Genomic DNA, 19,052 nt, shown 5'->3' with positions numbered 1-19,052 from the left:
GAACATTTCTGCTTAATTATGTCTGGCTTCATCGAGTTATAAATATGTATATATTAATGTTAACAATATGAGTTTTATTGGCCAAATACATAATCGGTGATTAAAACAGAAATCTCCCAATATGTCTAAAGCTGCCATTCTAAATGGATCATAAAGTATAAAAGAGCTCCCATTCCATTGCTAGTCCATTAATGATACCTTCTCTTATATCAAGATAACACCTAGATGTGATTGAAATTCCTGAGTGAGTTTCCAAAATTAGGTGCTGGGTGCTCGGCTCAGTCTTCTCTCTCTCTCTCTCTGTCTTTTCTCTCTCCCTCTCTCTCTCTCTCTCTCTGCCTGAATGGCAGATGGCGAGCAAGCATTCAGGGTAGTGGTGAGGGGGTGGAAAAAGCGCAAAGAAGGGGCATGGAAAGAGTTGCTTGAAGCTGGCAGGAAGACACGTTCTGACAAGGAGAGCTGGAATTAGATTGCTGCCAGGGGAGGGCTCTCCGGCAACAAGAATTGGGGGTGGGAGTGTACAGGCACTCAGGGAAGTTGAGAGTGTCAGCATGTAGACCTTTCCTATTGCAGGCCTTTCTCTTCTCCATTTTCTCCTTTTTGTTTTTTTTCTGTTTTTTTTTTTTTCTTTCTTTCTTTCTGGTGTGTGTCTTTTTTAAAGAGAGTAGGGGGAAGAGGTAGCTTTATCAAGTCCAGTTCTCATTTTGCATCAGAGAGTAGTATTGATTTTCTACCCATGACTGCTGAAAATTAGAATTTCTTCATGAAGCTGGGTTCTTTTCCTGCCATGTTCCCTATCTTTTTAAATATGATTACCTGCACTTCAGGTCTTCATGGCTAAAATCATAATGAACTTCTCCACCCAGCCCGGTGCAAGGGATCAAGAGGGAACTGCCTGCAGGGCTATGTTTGTGGCTAAAGGAGGGCAGGCAAGGGCCTCGGACGGGAATAAATTTTTTCCCCTCTGGTTACTTAATGCCCTATCTTTGGGCCACAGACTTATTGACTTACTGCTAATTTTCTTGTCAGGACAATTCTTCCAATCAAGATTTAAAACAAACTAGGAGGTTACTAAAGTGCTGGAGATTAAAGCCTAATGCTTTTTTTATTTGATTAAGGTACTCTTATCTGGGTTCTTTGGGCCCAATTTAAACTCATACAAACCTTTCTTAAAGGGCCGGCCCTGTTTGTTTCAAGCAAACACCTTTTCTTTACATCCGCCTCTCCTGCTGTGTATTTGCTCACCAGGAAGAAGAAATAAATTATTCCCACTGCATCAACTTTCAGGCAGCTGCTCAGTACAATTTTCATCAATGTCTGGCCATGGAAAAAGAGACCAGTCATTTCCTAAGTGGTGATTTGGGGTGACCTATATTTTAGGAAACTGTTGGATTCACCATCAGCTTCTATCCTTCCAACCTGTAAACCCAAAGCCTTAATCGAGACCTGCACTTAGAGGGGAGATTATTAAGAAGGAGAAGAGAGAAGACAACTCAGAAAGAAGACAACACAGCCACCTGACACCACTGAGTGCACACGAACTCCCTGGTGACTTTAAAAGTGATCTCTTTAATTTATCTCGTATCTCTATTCTTGGCTTCGCAGACGATCCCCTTCACTAGTATCTGGCAAAGACATGCAGTTTGTAGGCCTTAAACCATGCAGACTCTGCCCATTTTGTTCTGATACTTTCTGTGCATGTTAATTAGCATTATCAAAAGAAAGCCCTTCAACCAGGCATCCAGCCTAGTTACACGGTCTGAATTGAAGACCACAGACAGACATACAGAGAGTGTAAAGTTAGAGATGTACGTTCTGAGGAATGCTGTTTTCAGCAGTGAACATCTTTATTTTCCATCAAGTTTTCCTTTACTCTTACTTTCTATTAAAAGTCTTCTCAAAGCTAATGCAATAAATTTAGATCTGTAGCCAGATGCAAAGCAAAACTTTTGGCAGGGACTACTCTATCAAAAGACATTGCAAATGAAATATGCTTTCCCTTGGGGATTATTCTACAGTTTAATTTAATTTGATATTTCAAATTAAATTAATTCAAATGGTTATGCAGTTTCCAGGGAAAACAGACTTCATTATGATGTTCTGCCACCAAATTGTTTAGCAGCCATCATATATCTTACGTTGTTAACTAGAATGATAAATAGTGACAAAATAGGCTCTTCCTCTCATTTCCCAGTCTGAAACAGAAGACACATGAACCCTTCCAACACCATACACTCCTATCTTGGGCAACACACATATTTATTAAGACCATTATAGTGAAGACTAATACGATCCGTGGACCCTTCTATCTAGTCATCGGTAAGCATGTAATGAAGATGCATGGAGCCTCATGAGGGAACAGATGTGATGATTCCCATTTTCTAGATAAGGAGACAGGTGGTGATGAGATTTACCCAGCATCATACGGAGAACTGGGGAATGGGAGGTACGAGCTCAGATCCAATGGTCAGGTTCTCAGTCCTCTGCTTTATAGGGTGATACTCCATTTGTCACCCTTCCCTAGATCTTAATATAACCTGAACTAGGTCTTCACTGTGCAAGAAAATAGAACCCTGAGTTGTTATTGAGTCAACAAATCAACACAGACATTCCATCTGGAGAGTTAGAGAGAAGACTCGTGTCTCCCACAATTGTCTTTTATTTCATTTTATTTTAAAAAAACCACCATGCAATTCAAAAGGCTCTTTTTCAATTGTGATTTCTGCTTGTTGTTTTTTCCTAAGTAATTTAAAGAAGGGCACCATCTACATCCCACAGGATGGAACGAAGTGGCTCCTGGGAGTAACTGAAGCACCCTCCTGTTTGGTTCTGGAAGGCCTGATTGGCTGGCTCTGGATTGTAGAGAAAGCCATGGAGACCCTCTGAGGCAGCCCCAGATGCTCCGTCTGCTTTGAGCCAGGTCGCTTTGAGTGGAAAGGTCTCTGGTGTGAGAAGCGGGCAAACAAATATCTACCAAGACTTCATGCCCTGGGGAACTTTTAGCCTATTTGTTTCTTCTGTCTTTCCTAGAGCAGGTTTTATTGGATGGGTGCTGGTCCTCAAGTTCATTCACTCCATATCCCTACATGCTGACTTAAGGAAGGTAGATTATTTGTGGAGGGCTCATGTCTCCATCATGACCTTTGTACCCATGGGTCACATGAAAACCCCAAGGTTTCTCAGCTAAAACAGGGCAATGTTATCACAAGAGATTCTGGAAGAGTTCAGAAAACTGGGTTCATGGCAGCCTGCTAACCCTTCCTTCAACAAAGGGCACATGTTTTATAGGAAGAAGAGGGCTTTTCTCCATCAACATCTCAGCCTTTCCAGCTGCATTTCCTCCTGAAATTCCCAAGGCAGCATGCAGAACCAATTGTTTTTTTCCATGCTCTTCACTTTGGGAAAGTTCTCGTTCAAGGGTATACCTGGGAAAATCCATGAATTTAGATCTGTTTGTCAGGAGGAATTGAATTTGCATTATTTCACATGTGAATCTGGGGAGGCAGTGGGTGGTGGGGGAATAGTAGTCATTAGAGTACCCATGAGGCACCAAACTATAGATTTCTAGAAATTGTACCCAAACTTGAGAGAGTTAAATATTCTGTAGTTCTGCATCAGTTTTCAAGAACAACACTCAGTGGTCTTATTCTGCTGTAAGAATAATGCTATTACGCAATTATTATTATCATTATTAGCACGGTAATGATAATGTTAATTCCACAGCTACATAATTAACTCATCATCCAGTTAGTATCTAGGATCCCTTGAACTCATAAATGCCTAACTATTCCTGACATTTTTTAAAGCCATCATTTCGATTCTCAGGAAAGGAATCTGCAAAATCCAAAAGTGAGGAAGTTCCTAAAGATAGTTTCAAAACCCAAGACCCATAGACAACTATTGGGTTAAGAGCATAATGGGAGCTACAGTGTTTCAATAAACCCCCCACCAACCCACGCTGAGCCTGGGGAATCCTTTCAATACATCAACTTATCCCGTCTCCATAACTCAGTGACAGGTATCACCATTGTTCCTATTTTGCAAAGAAAAAACTGAGACACGAGGAGATGACGCAACTCAATCGAAGTCACACACCAAGGCAGAGCTGGAATTCGAAGCCACTTCTCTCTGACTCTAAACTCTACATTCTAAGTTGGCCGCAGTAGCTCACGCCTGTAATCCCAGCACTTTGGGAGGTCGAGATGGGAGGATTGCTCGAGGCCAGAAGTTTGAGACCAGCCTGGTCAACATAGCAAAACCCTATCTCTAAAAACATAAAAATAAACAAAAAATAAACTCCACATGCTTACTATAATATTCTACTACCTTGACTTACTGAGAAACACAAATTTTGGAACATGGACTATCTTTTTTCCTTTGACTCTTTTTCTCTGCTACGGTTTTTCCTTCCCATATCAGATAGACACCAGGATCTAGCAATAGTTCTCATTCTTTTCTTTTTTTTTTTCTCAAAAAGGAATATTTAGTGAGGATCCACTTGTAGCAGCTATTGCAATAACTACTTTGTGCAACTTTTTAACCAGTGGTCACTCTTGCCCCCTAAGATCTCACATTCCAAAATTATTGTAACTCTCTTAACAAATGGTTGGATGTGTAGAAAATCATCTCTCCCTGTGACGAATGCTAAAAGAATCAAGTGTATTTGGCTAGCAGAAGAGAAACTTGAGCAGTGTTTTTAAAACAGCTTTCAAGTTCATAACAGAGATATTGAAACCTTCCCAGCTGTTCTCCTTAGCCAGCAAGAATGGAACAGAAGGAAAAGTGGTTCGCTCAAAGCAATAGACATTCTGCTTAGGCATAAGAACTTTCTGGCTGTGAAGAATTGTGAGACAAGGAGATGGTGCATCCAGGAAGGTTGTCCTTGAAGACCTTTCAGAATAAGACAGTTTGCTTCCTTTTAGACCTAGAGGAGTGGATTGCATGAGCTGAGGGGGAAGTTTATCCAACCTGAGTCCTATGGCGCTACAGGATGCATTCCGACAGTGTGTCTGTGCTATTGACATGAAGTTTCATCAATTCTCTGGTAAATTCCACAGCACTGACATAAGATAAAATAAATTTGGTCCAAATCATCTAAATTGATTTTCCTGTCCAAATCACACATGTACACATCCATATAGAGAAATTAGACAAGATCATATTAAGATAATAAACTTAATTGGATTTATAAAAATCTATAAATGTGTTTAACACCTTAGGGAGGGGTGTCCTGTAAATCAAAGCCATCCCTAGAGTGACAACCATCATGTGTTTTATTAGCACTCATGAAAATGGAAAGAATATATGAGCATCAGTCACCGAGGACCTGAGTTCAAATGTTAGCTTGGACAATCCATGTGATAGAGCTAGGTCTCAGCTTCCTTACCTATAAAATAAAAAACATTACACCTACTTCCTGGTGTCAGGAAACTGGGAGCTGGGGAACCACTAAATTAGATGGCATTTGTAAATCACACAGCAGAATGATTGGCAACACAGATTGATTCTTTCCCAGTAAAAAGTTCTGTAGAAGCTTTTCCATTCCAGCTTAGGCTAGTGACCCTGGCCCAGCCCAGTTGCCCTAAGAAAGGCCTAGCTGCTACATTCACTGATAAGTTTATACTACATTCTTAAGTTTCTCAGCCAAACGTCTCCAGTTCCTTCTGTTTCTAAAGAGGGTAAGAGTGTTGCTCTCTGGCTGACCTCACTTGAAGCTTCACTGTGGGCTTTGAGCACCTACACGCAGGAGCATCAAACATATTTACAGCCAGAGTGCCATAGTTGAGAATGTCCTCATGCCACCTTCAAAGAACAGAAACATGTTCAATGGGGTAGCTATGGAGGAGGAGGTACCGTAGTAGAAGTCCCAAACTGAGAAATAAAGGCCCCAAGTTCTGGCCCGAGGTTTGACAAATTGGCTTTAGGCAGGTAGCTTCACTGTTCTGTGACTCAGAAGCAATGATTATGTATTCTGTGCCTACTATGTGCAAGGCACTTATTTATTCCATCCATTATTTTCAACATCCACAAAAAGCCCCCAGATAAGTAGCACAGCCTGCATTTTACAGATGAGGAAACTAAATTGAGGTTCAGTAAAGTCAGGAAACCTCATCAAGAACCACTTATTTCCAGTAAACAGATGAGCAGACCTCAAAACCCAGAATGAGTGACATCAAAACACGCACTCGTTTCTCTACACAGCCCTGACTCGGTCTCCACACCTAGAAAATGAAGTTAGACAACAATCTCTAGGGTCTTCCGTGGCCTTCAGCGTCAACGAATCTCATTCTGGACTTCCTAGCTTCAGCAGGCAGCCTGAACATGATGAGAGTCGGGTTACGAAAACGATCACAACAGTCACTTTCACCTCCCTCACCTCCACCCTTTAATATTTGTCTCCTTTCCCCTGTAGAGACTCAGTGGACTTTTTATTTTCTTCTCGGAAGAATTGTTGACTTTTTTTTTTTGTAAGAAGGACTTTTTGCTGGGGTGGGGAGAACGAATGGAAACAGAAGACTTTTGTAAAGAAGTCACTTGAAAAAGGATCCTATTTCCTTTGGAGATGCTCTTGTAATACAATTATGAGCCATCTGTTAACCTCCTCTCCCCGTGCATGATCTTTCTGATTCTCAGCAGCTGATGTCCCCAGGAGCAAAGCGGCGAGGATGGGGAGATGAGGCTCTTTTTATTGAGCACCGAGGAATGGGGTAACTTGAACCACGCAAGTTGGAGCAATTTAGAAAAGGTGTAGAAAATCCAAGCAAGACATAAATACCAACAAATGTTCTAGGGATTAGCAGATAAGTCATATCGGGAGAGAGCGAGAGAGTCAAATTTATATAGTTGAGAAAGGATCCGGCTCAGAGGGAGCACAATCACGGTCTATAAATACCTCCACGAAAACAGTCGAAATGAAGGGAGGGAATTCATCACCGACTCCAAAGCAGGGAGGACAAGGTGCCATAGCCGTCAGCTTGGAGCGAGAGATGGAAAGCACAACAGCAAAAAGTTCATGGCTCAGAGAAGTGACTGGGCAGAGGCCCAGGCTCTCTAGGGGAGGTGGTCACAACCCCCTGCCACCTGGAGACTGGAGGGAGAGGAGATGAAAAGCTGATAGGAACAGGAGTCTAGGAAGGCCCAGGAAGGTTGGATGGAGGTCACATAAGAGGACCTAAGTGGCCCTCCCACCTATGAGTCAATGAACTGAGAAGTAATTACTTGGTCTTGCAAATTGCTTGGTAAATACACTGAGTAAATCAAAGAAGCTGGTTTCAACAACACAGTAGCTAGGGACTGGGTAGACTGAAGCCTACAGTTTACAAAAGGATCCCGTGCACAGTTTTGGTGGGCAGAGAGGCTTTTATCACAGTGCTGGACGGCACACGTGGCCTGGTTTAATCCTCGTGTGTTAACACGAAACGCAGCTTCCCTTGCCAGACCAAGGCCAAATCAGCCTTGGCCTTCCTGCCCCTGCCCGCTTCCCAAAGAGGTCTCTTCTTTCCTGCCACAGCACACAGTTCCCTCCCTTCCTGCCCCACCTTTGCCCTTCAACGATATTAATGGTCCCTGCCTAAGCACTCGAATGGAGCCAGGCCTCGCCTCCACAGAGCCTGTTTAGAGATGGCCTGAAAGGCCTGCTGGGAATAGTGCTCGCCGTAGGCAAGCTCAAGAATGATTGATGAAATAACCTTTTGGGGCCTGAGTCTGGGGTTTTGCAGATGCAATGGCAAGATTATTGTTTAAGTGGGGACTTGATCAGGCGGTGACCTAGAAAACATTTAGTTCTTTTATTGCTTTCACAGTTTCCTGGGGCTTACACTGTCTTCTGCCACTGAAGCCTGGGCAAGGGAGTAAAAAGAAGTGGCTGGTGAAACAGTGAGATTGCACACCCAGAAGGCCAGAAAGCATCCAGGCAGCTTCTTGCCCCCAAATGATGGGCCCTGGGCCACTTCTGAAGTCACTGGAATGGGAATAACATAAAAACGATTCAGCTTTTCAGTGACTGGCCATTTTCACCTTAAAAGGTCAACCTCCTCAGATTCAAGGAGCAGATAAATCAGTCACTACGGAGGCAATTATTAATGGAAGAGCCCTTTACGGGGGCCACGATGCTAGGCACGGGTCAGATGCAGACTGAGAAAGAGTCTGGGAAGGTCACATCTAGGACCTGCGGGATAGGAAAAGACCGCAACGCCCATCTGGAGGGGAGTCTTCCAGCTGACCTGAGGTCTCTAAGGGGCAAGGGCCACTGAGAGTCGCCTCTACAAAGGACAGTTCTGCAAAGCAGAGGAAGGGGAACAGGGGTTCTCTCATGACTCTCTGCATACAAACGTTCCCTTAGCTCATTCCTTCATTCATGGGTGCTGAGGGCCTGTTCTGTGACAGGCACTTTGCTAGGTTTGAGATTCCAAAATAAATAAAACAGTTTCTAGTCTCAAGAAGCTCAAGGGAGATGCACTCTCAGTTATACCAGGTTCCTAATACCACAAAAGAGGGATATACAGTGCCTTTTCTGTGAGCACAGCCACAATCACAAAGAGCACTGCTTTGTGGTAACATGTGAGCAGGCCTTTGATGGATGAATAGGAGTTTTCCAATTAAGGACAGTCCCAGGTAGTGGCGATGAGGTTGCATGACTTAATCAGGGAATGGTAAATGGTCTGGGATAATTGGGGTGTAGAGGACATAATGGGGAAGAACATGGGACGGCGGTACTAGCTTTCAGTATGGAGGCCTTACTCTATGCTGGATACTGAGCAAAGAGCTCTATTCCCAATATTTTATTTCATCCTCATACAACCACCTTTGGAAGTATACGCTGATTGTGTTGTTTACTGAGGGTTACAACTTGTCAGGGTAGAGTAGAGGTATGAGGCCTGTTGGCCTGGGATGAAACTAAGCACCAAGCTCTATGCCATGAGGCCAACTTGCTCATTTATGGGGAAGGAAAACAAGTGAGCTACACAGCTGAGGCGATTCCAGTCATTTTAGGAAAGGTCTTCAATGCCTGGTTAAGATGTTCAGAACCACTGGAGGTTTTTAATCCAAGACATGGCAGGAGCATGTCTGTGCTTCAGAACATACCCTGGAAGTAGCCAGCACTAATTAGAACAGAACACACTAAAAGCAGAGAGATACTGTCTATGCTCAGTGAGGTCCACAAACCACTCCCCTTGGGGCCACCTGAGACTGTTCCTCCTGAACCAGAATCTCAAGGGGAGGGACTGCAGGATGTCTGTGTGATAAGCTCTGCAGGTTATTCCTAAGCACAACGGGGTTTGGGAACAAAGAGCTGGACAGGGGTTGCAATACTTGTAATACTCCAGGTTGGAGATAACGAGGGCCTGAACTTGAGCAGATCTCATGGTCATGTAGAAAGAGGCAGGTCAGAACTTTCATAGAGATATTATCATCAGGGTGTAGGTTAGGGGAGGGAGGGAGAGGGGGCACCAGGATCAGGCTCAGGTTCCAGATTGGGTGACTGGGTGGCTGGCAATGTCAATGCAAGGAGGTTGGGGTTTCATTTTGAAAACTAAGTCTGATGTATCTGCAGGATTTGCTAGTAGAGATGTCTGGCAAGTCATCTGAAACTCAGGTGTGGAGCTAGAAGACAGGGGGAGGTCATGGCCAGAGAAATGAATTAGGGAGTCTCAATGTATTGCCACCTCCTGCTGAAAGCTGATCCTGAAGTCCCAAGCAGAGTTACCCCCGCTCTCCTCTCACTTCCATGACACTTTGCACGATACATGTCACACTTTGTTGTGTTTGTTTTACATACTTTCTCCTCTAATAAACCACAGGCTGATTAAAGGCAAGGGCCCATCATTCATGTTCATATCCCCAAATGCCCAGGACAGTGTCTGGCACTTAGAAATTTCTTTTAAAAATTGCCGATAGGTGAAAGAGAATAAGGAATGTAGACGAAATTAAGAAAATCTCTATGGACCCTCAGGGACCACCAACATTTAAAGGGTGGGTAGCAGTCAACAAAGAAACATAACAAAAAGTGGATGGAGTAGCAGGAGAGAAAGCAAAAGAAAAGAGTGACAAGGAGGAAAGAGGGATTAAGAAAACCCTTCAGGAATGGCAGGGTGGCCAACAGCTTCAGTTGCTACAGAGGCCAAGCGGGCTCCAACTAGTCACAGTGACCACTAGTGTGCCCCTTTCAGGAGTAAGGCAGGGAGGGACTTGTACAATGATAAACACCCAATACCAAGCCTGGCCTCTGGAACTTTCAGATATTCTTTTCCTTGGGAATCCATGCAGTCTACACCTTGGAGGTGAATTGTGAAGTTATGGAAACCCACATTTTAAGCAATGAATGACCAGAAGAATCCAGGAGAGCTACTGCAGGCTAAGCTCTCGCCTAGAGTATCAAGGGGCTGAAGCTCAGTGGTTAGACCACCTGACACTATCTGGATACCTTTTTTCTTATCTCCTCATCTCCTGTTTTGGCTTTCACGCCGGGATCTTTAGATTTACAGGGGAAACAAAGAGCCACTGGAAGTGGCCGCACCAAGCACTCACAGTAATGCAACCAGTTATCTGGGGGTTTTGCTTGGGCTTTTCTTTTCTTTTCTTTTCTTTTCTTTTTCTTTTTTTTTAATCTCTCTTGATCTTGCTTCACTAGTCTTAGCTCATGTGACCACATTGTAAAATTCCATTTTGTCTTTTTTTTTTCAGATGTTGAAATGCGATCCAACTGCTGTTTTTAATGAGCTAAGCAATTGTTCAGACTTCTCCCCCTCCCTCCACCCCGTTTTGAATTGCTATAGGGTGTACTACAAAGCTTCATTTGAGAGCCTGCCATTTCAGAGTGGTTTTCTTTAGGCAAAAGAGGCTATCCTGTATCACAGAGATATCATCACAGCTCAAATTCAGAGCCTTCAGGGGAGAAACCAGTATGTGTGGCTGGGAGAGTAGGGATGGATTTGGAAGGAGGTCCCATGAGGTCCTCTCAAGGGAAGGGCCCCAGGGAGGTGATACCTGGCATGGAAGGAAGTGCCCAGTGGTGACCAGGGTCTCCTTGAAACTGGACCTCTAACCAGAATATGCAACTGCCCAGCAGACACTTCCAGCAAGACAGTTCCCATCACCTTCAACCTAATGTGTCTTAAAATGAGTCAACTTCTTTCCTCAGTAAACCAGTTCTCAGCTACTTTTCCCACTCTTTTTTTTTTTTAGCACTTACTATGTGGCAGACACAATTTTATGTGTCAGGGACAGAGCAAGCAACAGGGCAGACACAGTACCTGCCTGATGAAGCCTGTATTCTAGCAGGGAAGGCAGCAGTCAAAACATTGACACTGGCATGAGTATTATCAAGAATAGTGATATGACTACTGTTCATCAGGTCCTTAGTTTCTATAAGACACTATTGCTGGCACCATGGGGCACAGAACAGGGAGCCTTGGCTCAACTTGGAACGGCTCTGAGTGCTTTTCCTCAGCCCCATTTAGTGGCCCTGTCTCTTCTGTATTGTTCCAGATACACACTTTGAAAATTGAGGTCTCTGCTGCTTCTTTCCACACCTGCTTCCTGATCAGTCTCCACGACTTGGTGCTGCTTCCATCAAGATACATTTTGCACCGGCCCCACCTCTCTATTTCCTTGTCCCCGTCTAGTCCAGCAGCCTGTTCTGCATGTCTGGGACAGTATGACAGTCCTGACCTCCCTGCCTCCAGCCTCCCTTTTATCCTCTCTGGTCAGCACACCTCCTCCAGGTGAACTTTCCAGAAAAGGCTGTTCACCTGCTCAACATCTCAGTCATTAATTCAACAAATGCTTATCAAAGGCTTTCCACTCATTTAAAAAAAAAAAAAAAAAAAAAAAGTCGTGTGTTTCAAAAGACAAATCAATGTCTATTTTGTCCCTTGATTGGCACCCAAGGCCCTTCTGCCATTGGCCAGCCTTCCACGAATGGTCTGTCCACCACTTTCCCAAGCACAGCTCCACCTTCCTGGGCTCTCTGCCCCTTAGCTAGTACCCCAATTTCTGGAACATTTTCTGCTCCTCTTCATTGCTGCTTATCAAAATTCTGCCCATTGCTAAGGCCCAAATCTAATGTCATCTCTTCCATGAGGCCATCCTGATGAAACCAAGCAGAAATACAGGAGTAGTCTCCCCATCACTAAATTCATTCTGAGAAACGTACACACTGTACATGCATGCATGATGTGGGTCTCACACACACTCTTATACATACTGCACACATTCCTACAAGCTCCTAAAACCCCAGGAATCTGTGCATATTTGCCGTTGGTGAGCCTTGACTGTGTTCCAGGAATCTGAGCAACTCAGCCAGATTATCTCATGTAATCATCAACCATCTTATGAAGTAGGCACCGTAATCATATCCTCATATTATAGATGAGATCAAAGAGGTTAAGTAAATTGCATAAATAAGGTCACACAGCTAGTAAGTAGAAAAGTAAAGATTCAAATCCAATTCTGACTAAATCTCATGTATGTAATATTACACTGCCATTCATCCAACAAAAATTCTCCTTTAAAGATTTAAATACCCCATTTGCCTTATACAGTGCTTTGCATTCACAATTATATCCCCAGTACCTAACACAGAGCCCAGAACATCTCCTGGACATGCAGTAAATACCTCTGATAGCGTGGATGAAATTATTGTTGAGTATCATGTCAAACCTAAATCAGAATAGCTGAAATTGGGGCCTCAGAGTCTCTAGGTTAACAAACATTCCAGGTGATTATTATAGCCAGCCAGCACCTGTTGATAGACTAACATGAAGCTAGCCTAGGCTCACCATTCTATAAATGGGGAAACTAAGGTCCACAGTAGTAAATGACTTACCCCTGTTTAGCAACACCCACCTCCTATTCCCAAGTCATCTCTTTGTGCTGTTTTGTTTTTTTGTTTGTTTGTTTTGCCAATTCCTCTAATTTCAACCTAGCTGTAAGATAAGATACAGTACTAACATTGGGTAGAAAACAAGCCCATATCTCCATCTGCCCTGTCTAAGGGGATCTTAAATTGGTTTTCCTGTCTCTTGTCTCTGAGGAGGTCCTTACTGATGGCCTCATCTAAGATAAGCTGAGCAGAGGACAGCCTCTGGGCAGCTGACCTAGAAACTCCAAACCACAGCAAACCAAGTTTTTGACCTGAAAGTGCCTGGTTATTGGGTTTTGCTTAATGCAGATCCATCATCTTCAGAACCTTTTTCTTGCCTTTTCAGAGAGGAGCCACGTTGCCCAGCAACCAATCTGCCAGTGATGTGGCAAAGTTGTTGATCAATAAAGTTCTAGCTGCCTAACCTCGCCCTGAAGCTGTGTTTGCCTGTCTGGTTCTAAAGCCCACTGTCTGCTGATTTCTTAGCTGCTAGGTGATATATTCAAGAGAAAATAAAATTTGGAGTTAGACATACCTAGGCTGATATCCCAATTCAACCATGTACTGGCTATGCGACCTTGACAAGTCACTTGCCCTCTCTGAACCTTGGTTTCCTCATGACCATGGTGAGGGGAGCTTTATGAGAAAATCTCTTGTTCTTTTCAGTTCTGAGATCTATGTCGTGTGTCCTATGACCTGGGGTGTCAGATGCTTCTGTGAGCCACGTTCAGCCTGATGAAGAGATTGACTTCTGCTTCATGTTGGCCATTCTATGATATCAGTCCAGCTCACTGAGGCATGAAAATAAATTAGAACCACAGACAGGTTAGGATACACTACCTTAAGAATATCATACTTCTCCCAAACCCTAGTTTTGCTTTGATAATAAACTTCCCTTGCATACAGACAGACAGCAAGACTCTCTGGGAAATCCTCAAGAAATGCCATCCATATGTTTTTGAGTCATTTACACTGAACCCATCATAATATTGTTCTTTGAAGATCCATTTACATTTGTTCTAAAGGCTTATTTTAAAGCTTATGCAAATGAACTAGATTAAGGTTGCATTCTGGAAGCTGAAACTGGGAAATGGGAAGTTCAATTTAAAGCTTGGTGTAAATAGAGTTTCACATGTGTTCTAAATAGTTCTCCCTTCTTAACACAAGCGTCCTCCATTCAACCTCCTGGTACCCCCAGACCAACAGTCCTTCTCTACTAGTGAAATGCTAAGTGGTGGAATTAAGGTGAATGGAAAGAGCAATGGAATGGTAGTCTCACTCCTCCCCTATTACTAGCCGTATGGCATTAGATGAGCCATTGAATTTTCCTAGGCTTCAGTTTCTTCATTTGGGAGCCATCCAAGACCTCAGTGGTTCCCAAATGTTAGCTGCATTAGAATTGCCTGAGGAGAAGATTCTGGACTTCTAACCCTGACCTACTGAATTACAGTCTCCAAGAGCGAAGCCCCACAATCTGAATTTTTCACATCCTCTCCACTTAGGGGTCTCTCCTTTCTATGCGTAAGAGTCTGATTTGTTGCCAAGTACCCCTCTTCAACACATATTTCCCTATCTGCCTTTGAAACTCTCCTATGCAGTTCCCATTGATCCCATGTCCCCTGTTGTGGACTCTCGGGTGTTTTCTTTGAAGATCAAGATGCATTTGTTGAACTCTGGTTAGATGGAAGAAATCATTCCTTGTCACCCTCAACACATGGGCATGGGATATCTGAAGGGTGGAGTTCAGTGTCTGGCTCCATATGAACTACAGAGCCCTGCAAGAGTCGTTGTGCTGGCCCCACAGGAGCCAACAGACTGTGAACAAACACAAAAATATTAAATAAGGGAATTGAAAGACCATGAAGACTGTATCATTAAAATTATATGCATATTAATATCCGTATCACAAGTAGGTGATGGGTGAGCAGCATTATGGGCATCTGGATTAAAACTTGGATCTGTGCTCCAGTGGGATGGGAAAAGTGAAAATGGAGAACAGAAGGTGAAGCACAAACAAAGAAATTAGCAAAGTGACAAGAGGCCTCTGCATAGGAAAGGAGGGTCTGTCTTTGACCTGAAGTGCCTCTTCCTGTTGTTAGGAAGAGAAAGTTGGCCTGTGTTATATAATGCCAAGAGCTGGTTTTCCATTCAAGGTCTGCAGGAATGAGCTCCTTGTGGTGAAACCTTTTCCCTGTTCTGCCACTTTCCTGTTCTCATTCAGCCCCAAAGTAGGCACTATCTGATGATATTTCCAAGAACCTTGTCACTCACTCTACCATGGGGGCTCTCATGGAACAATGGATATCTTCTTTCTCAGTGAAGGGCTGTTTCCAAGAAGCATGACCTCATTCTAAGGTAAATCTAACAAGGATTCCCCTCTCTGCTCCCAACAAGAAAAGGATATATTTTAGCCCAGCAATGCAAAAATAAAAATTTTTCTAAATATGTCTTTCAGGCCATTTTTGTGCTCCCTGTCCCTAGCCCCATCCCCTGTGTCCCATCAAGACACCCTACTAGGGCCCCTCTACCAGTCCCTCCTCCTTGGAGCCATAATCAGACTAAGGGATTATAAACTTATTGGCCTTCCCTCTCAAGATAAAAGGGGACGCTGGGATAGAGCAATGCTTTGCCCACCGGAATATATCACAAATATAAGCAACATATCTTCTGGGTAGGAGAGGGATCTGTAAGTGGGGGGCTTTTGTGTCACACCCAAGTCAGAGGACCTAGTGACCACCAAAGGCTGATCTGGTATATCCAGAAAGACTTTTCTCCAGACAGATTCCAGACCACTACTGCAGCACCCAACACACAATGAATACCATCTCCACTGAGTTTAGCAATGGAGCACTTTAATTTCTTTCTATCCTGTTTATAAAATCATATTTTACACTGTTGCTTCAATTCAGCCCCATCTACATTTTCTTCCATTAATCACTGTAGAACTCCCCCATCTTGAGCCTTTATTACCTGCTCAAAATGAATGTGGAGAGAAAACATAATTAGATGCCACCTTTAAAAAATAATATCTTGAAAATAGAGCAATGACTTAAATAAAAAAAAGGAGGGAAGAAAAAAACACAATTTGAACTAATGGGCCAAATTACCTCAGGTTAAACTGCATTTTAAATCAGTTGTTTATTTCCTTCTTTGCCCCCCACTCCATACACCCCCTCCCCTTCTAGCGAATCATGGCAAATTCAGAGTGCAGCTGGATGGATGATTAGATTTACTCATCTCTGCTGAAACAATGAAATATTTCTATAATACTAAACCCGTCAAACTGATCAAAGTGTAGTGTCAAAATTCTAAGTGCTCCTTCTTGCCCAGTCCCCTCAGCTCTAGCAAAATGGAGCACATTTTATTGGCTGGCCCAAAACTCCCTGAGGTTTTTAAAGTCTGATACATGCTGCCTGATTTGCAGTGTTGGCTACGATTCTCCTTCAGGTGTTTGCCATCATCCGCACCGGTGACCAGAGCATCCCTTGTGGGCTGGTTTGCCTGCAGAGCACTCCACACACACACCTTAACTGTGGTTTCCTTCTCCTCACTCCTGCCCAAATTACAGACGTTGCTAACATGCTGTCAAACAAAGGCAGGTGAGATACCTTCAGGAAGAGTATGCACAGGCCACTGTCAGCCCCAGCTGCCTGGATCTCATCATTCCTTAAGACCCAGGTAGGGCACGTGATGCTACCTGCACCTGACACACTGACCGACAGAGCAAATACTACTCAAGAGCTGTTTCGCTTTACCCAGATCCCTCTGTGTCTCAGGGCCTCAGTGTCTCCATCTGTAAAGTGAAAGTAATTTAGTGACGTCTACCCAGCCTCCTACACAAAGGTGTCAGGCACAGGAAGATGAAACGATTTGCAGAGAAGCCGCATAACCATGCCAAAATGCGGTCGAATTAACACTGTGTCACCTAATGCTCTGTGGGCAAGTCATACACAGAAGGCTAGAAATTCACACAGTGGAATTCACATCTTCAACAACAGCATGGAACGGGGGGAAGGGTTTCACTTTGGATTGGAGTTTTCTTTCTGCTAATTTTTAGCTGTGTGGCCTTGAGCAAGTTACTTGGTCTCTCTGAAAGCCAGTTTCTTCATTTGTACCATTTGTATCATGTATACCTGCCTTTCAAGATAGTTGTAGTGTTATGAGAATTTGACAAAATACCTATCTGAGCCACCTGGAACACAGTACGCAGTCAAAACATCATGGTCTGATCATTGAAGGTGCTTTGTTAGGACCCTGTGTGGAAGAGTAAGAGGCCCCTCCGCCTGTGAGGATGTCTTGTCCAACACCACATCAGGCCTCTGAGGTGGGTGGAAGTCCATTTCTTCTTTGTCTTCATAAACTTTTCTTTCAGGCAGCTGCCAGCTAATGCAGCAGCAAATCTCTTTGGGTGCTTTTAGCCTTCTTGTCCTGAGCCCTCCTAGGGCTGAGAAAAACACAAAAGGACATTTCTGGGAAGGGAAAAGGAGAGAAGGAGCCAAACATGGAGTGGCTATGGTAACCTCATTTCTCAGCAGATGAGAAACCAGCTCCAGATCTACAGATTAAGTGCTATTAATTACCACCCAGCAAATATTGAACCACAATGTTGCACTCTTAGGGGGAAAAAAAAAATAGGAAACTCGGTCTGAATACTAACGGACTCCATTAGTGCTCTGTGGAAACCCCGCGTCACACATAGTCCTGCCTTTGACACTGAGGAGCCAAGTGAGGTACACACAGGGCATGTCAGGTGAGGCCAGCCCGGGACCTTCTGTGAAACCCACTTCCAGCTGCGGCCGGTGGCTGGGAATCTCGGAGCGAGGAATCAAGAGATCACTCACCTGCTCAAAGGAAAAGGACGAGATAAGGCGAGACAGGGGTGGAGGGGGCAACAGGGGCTGTTGGAGGCTTCTCCCCTATGATTAATTCAAAGTTAATTAATTAATTTCATTCCTCTATGAATGAAAATGCGTTGGATTTAGTTCCTGGGCTTAGGTGTTGGTGGCACATGCTTGGCTGCTGGCGTATCGGAAGGTCTAGGTATACTCGTGTATTTACATTCTCCTGCCCTGGCCAACATTCTGCAAACAGCAACCCTCACTAAGGAGAATGATGGTTACCAGCAGCTGGGAAGGGTAGTGGGAAGGGAGGAATAAAGTGGGATGGTTAATGAGGACAAAAATACAGTTAAATAGGAAAATAAGATCTAATATTCAGTAGTACCACAGGGTGACTGTAGTTAACAGTATTTTATTGCATATTTTAAAAGAACTAAAAGAGTAGAATTGGAATGTTTCTAACACAAATAAATAATAAATGCTTGAGTTGATGGATACCAGTTATCCCGATTTGACCATTACATATTGTACACTTGTGTCAAAACATCACAGGTACCCCATAAATATATACAACTATTAGGTGCCTATAGTAATTAAACATTTAGAATTAAGAAACTGAAAAAAGCCTCCTCTAGCTCACTGTGTCTGAAAATGTCCCCCTCTACTGGAGGATTCCGAGCTGGGGAAGAAGCAGGCACGTGCTGTGTGTCCCAGGAGTCTCTCACTTCATCCATCACCGGTATTATTGCCATCGTCCTACCGGCAGGGAAAGAAACTGAGACTCGGAGCTGCTGCAGATTTGCCCAGATCCTTCCCCAGAATCCATGAGGCAGTGTGACTTAGGAAACTATCGTCTCTCCCCTCCACTCCTTCCCTAGGCCCCCAGGACCTGAGCAGTGATGCAGGCATGACAGAGGAGGGGGGACAGTTCACTCCCTCCTCTGCCCTCTCCCTGCCCACTGTGCCCTCTCTGTGCTTTGGAGCTGGGCTCCACCAGACCCTTTCTGCCCTGAAGGTGCATCCCTGCTCCTCCTTACCCCCTTCCTGAGCCCCAGGCCCCATCCCTGCTCCTCCCCACTCCCTTCCCGAGGCCAGGGCCCCAGCTCTGTGTGCTGACAGTCACAGTTGTCTGGCAAGCTGGCCTCCAATCAGGGGACACATTCATTTTCCCCTTGGTAAGCACATCCCCACTCAGCAGCACCCTCTCACCCAGATTCCACTGAATCTACATTAGAAAATTGCCAACAGGAGCAAACTGGGAAACTCACTATTTGAGAAAACTTTAGCTGTTTTTATTTTTCCCTGAAATCTACATAAGGGCACTGCTCTTGAGAACAAAGTTTTCTGATGTA

At 44.0% G+C, this 19,052-nt stretch overlaps 1 protein-coding gene and 1 long non-coding RNA gene across 5 annotated transcripts in view; one reads left to right on the top strand and one right to left on the bottom strand.

Moving 5' to 3' along the window:
* KIRREL3 (kirre like nephrin family adhesion molecule 3) overlaps positions 1-19,052 on the top strand; it is a 574,170-nt gene that overhangs the window by 243,157 nt on the left and 311,961 nt on the right. The gene's annotated exons all lie outside the window — the stretch shown is intronic.
* LOC117080850 overlaps positions 1-19,052 on the bottom strand; it is a 138,546-nt gene that overhangs the window by 94,381 nt on the left and 25,113 nt on the right. For all 3 annotated transcript variants that reach the window (XR_004435988.1, XR_004435987.1, XR_004435989.1), the window contains exon 2: positions 7,818-7,960. This is a non-coding gene — a long non-coding RNA (uncharacterized LOC117080850). The remainder of the gene's footprint in view (positions 1-7,817; positions 7,961-19,052) is intronic.

Source organism: Trachypithecus francoisi, unplaced genomic scaffold, assembly GCF_009764315.1.
Source record: "Trachypithecus francoisi isolate TF-2019V2 unplaced genomic scaffold, Tfra_2.0 Lachesis_group8, whole genome shotgun sequence".
Taxonomy (NCBI): Eukaryota; Metazoa; Chordata; class Mammalia; order Primates; family Cercopithecidae; genus Trachypithecus; species Trachypithecus francoisi.
Note: the sequence above shows the minus strand (reverse complement) of the source record. Positions and strands in the feature narration are given on the sequence as shown.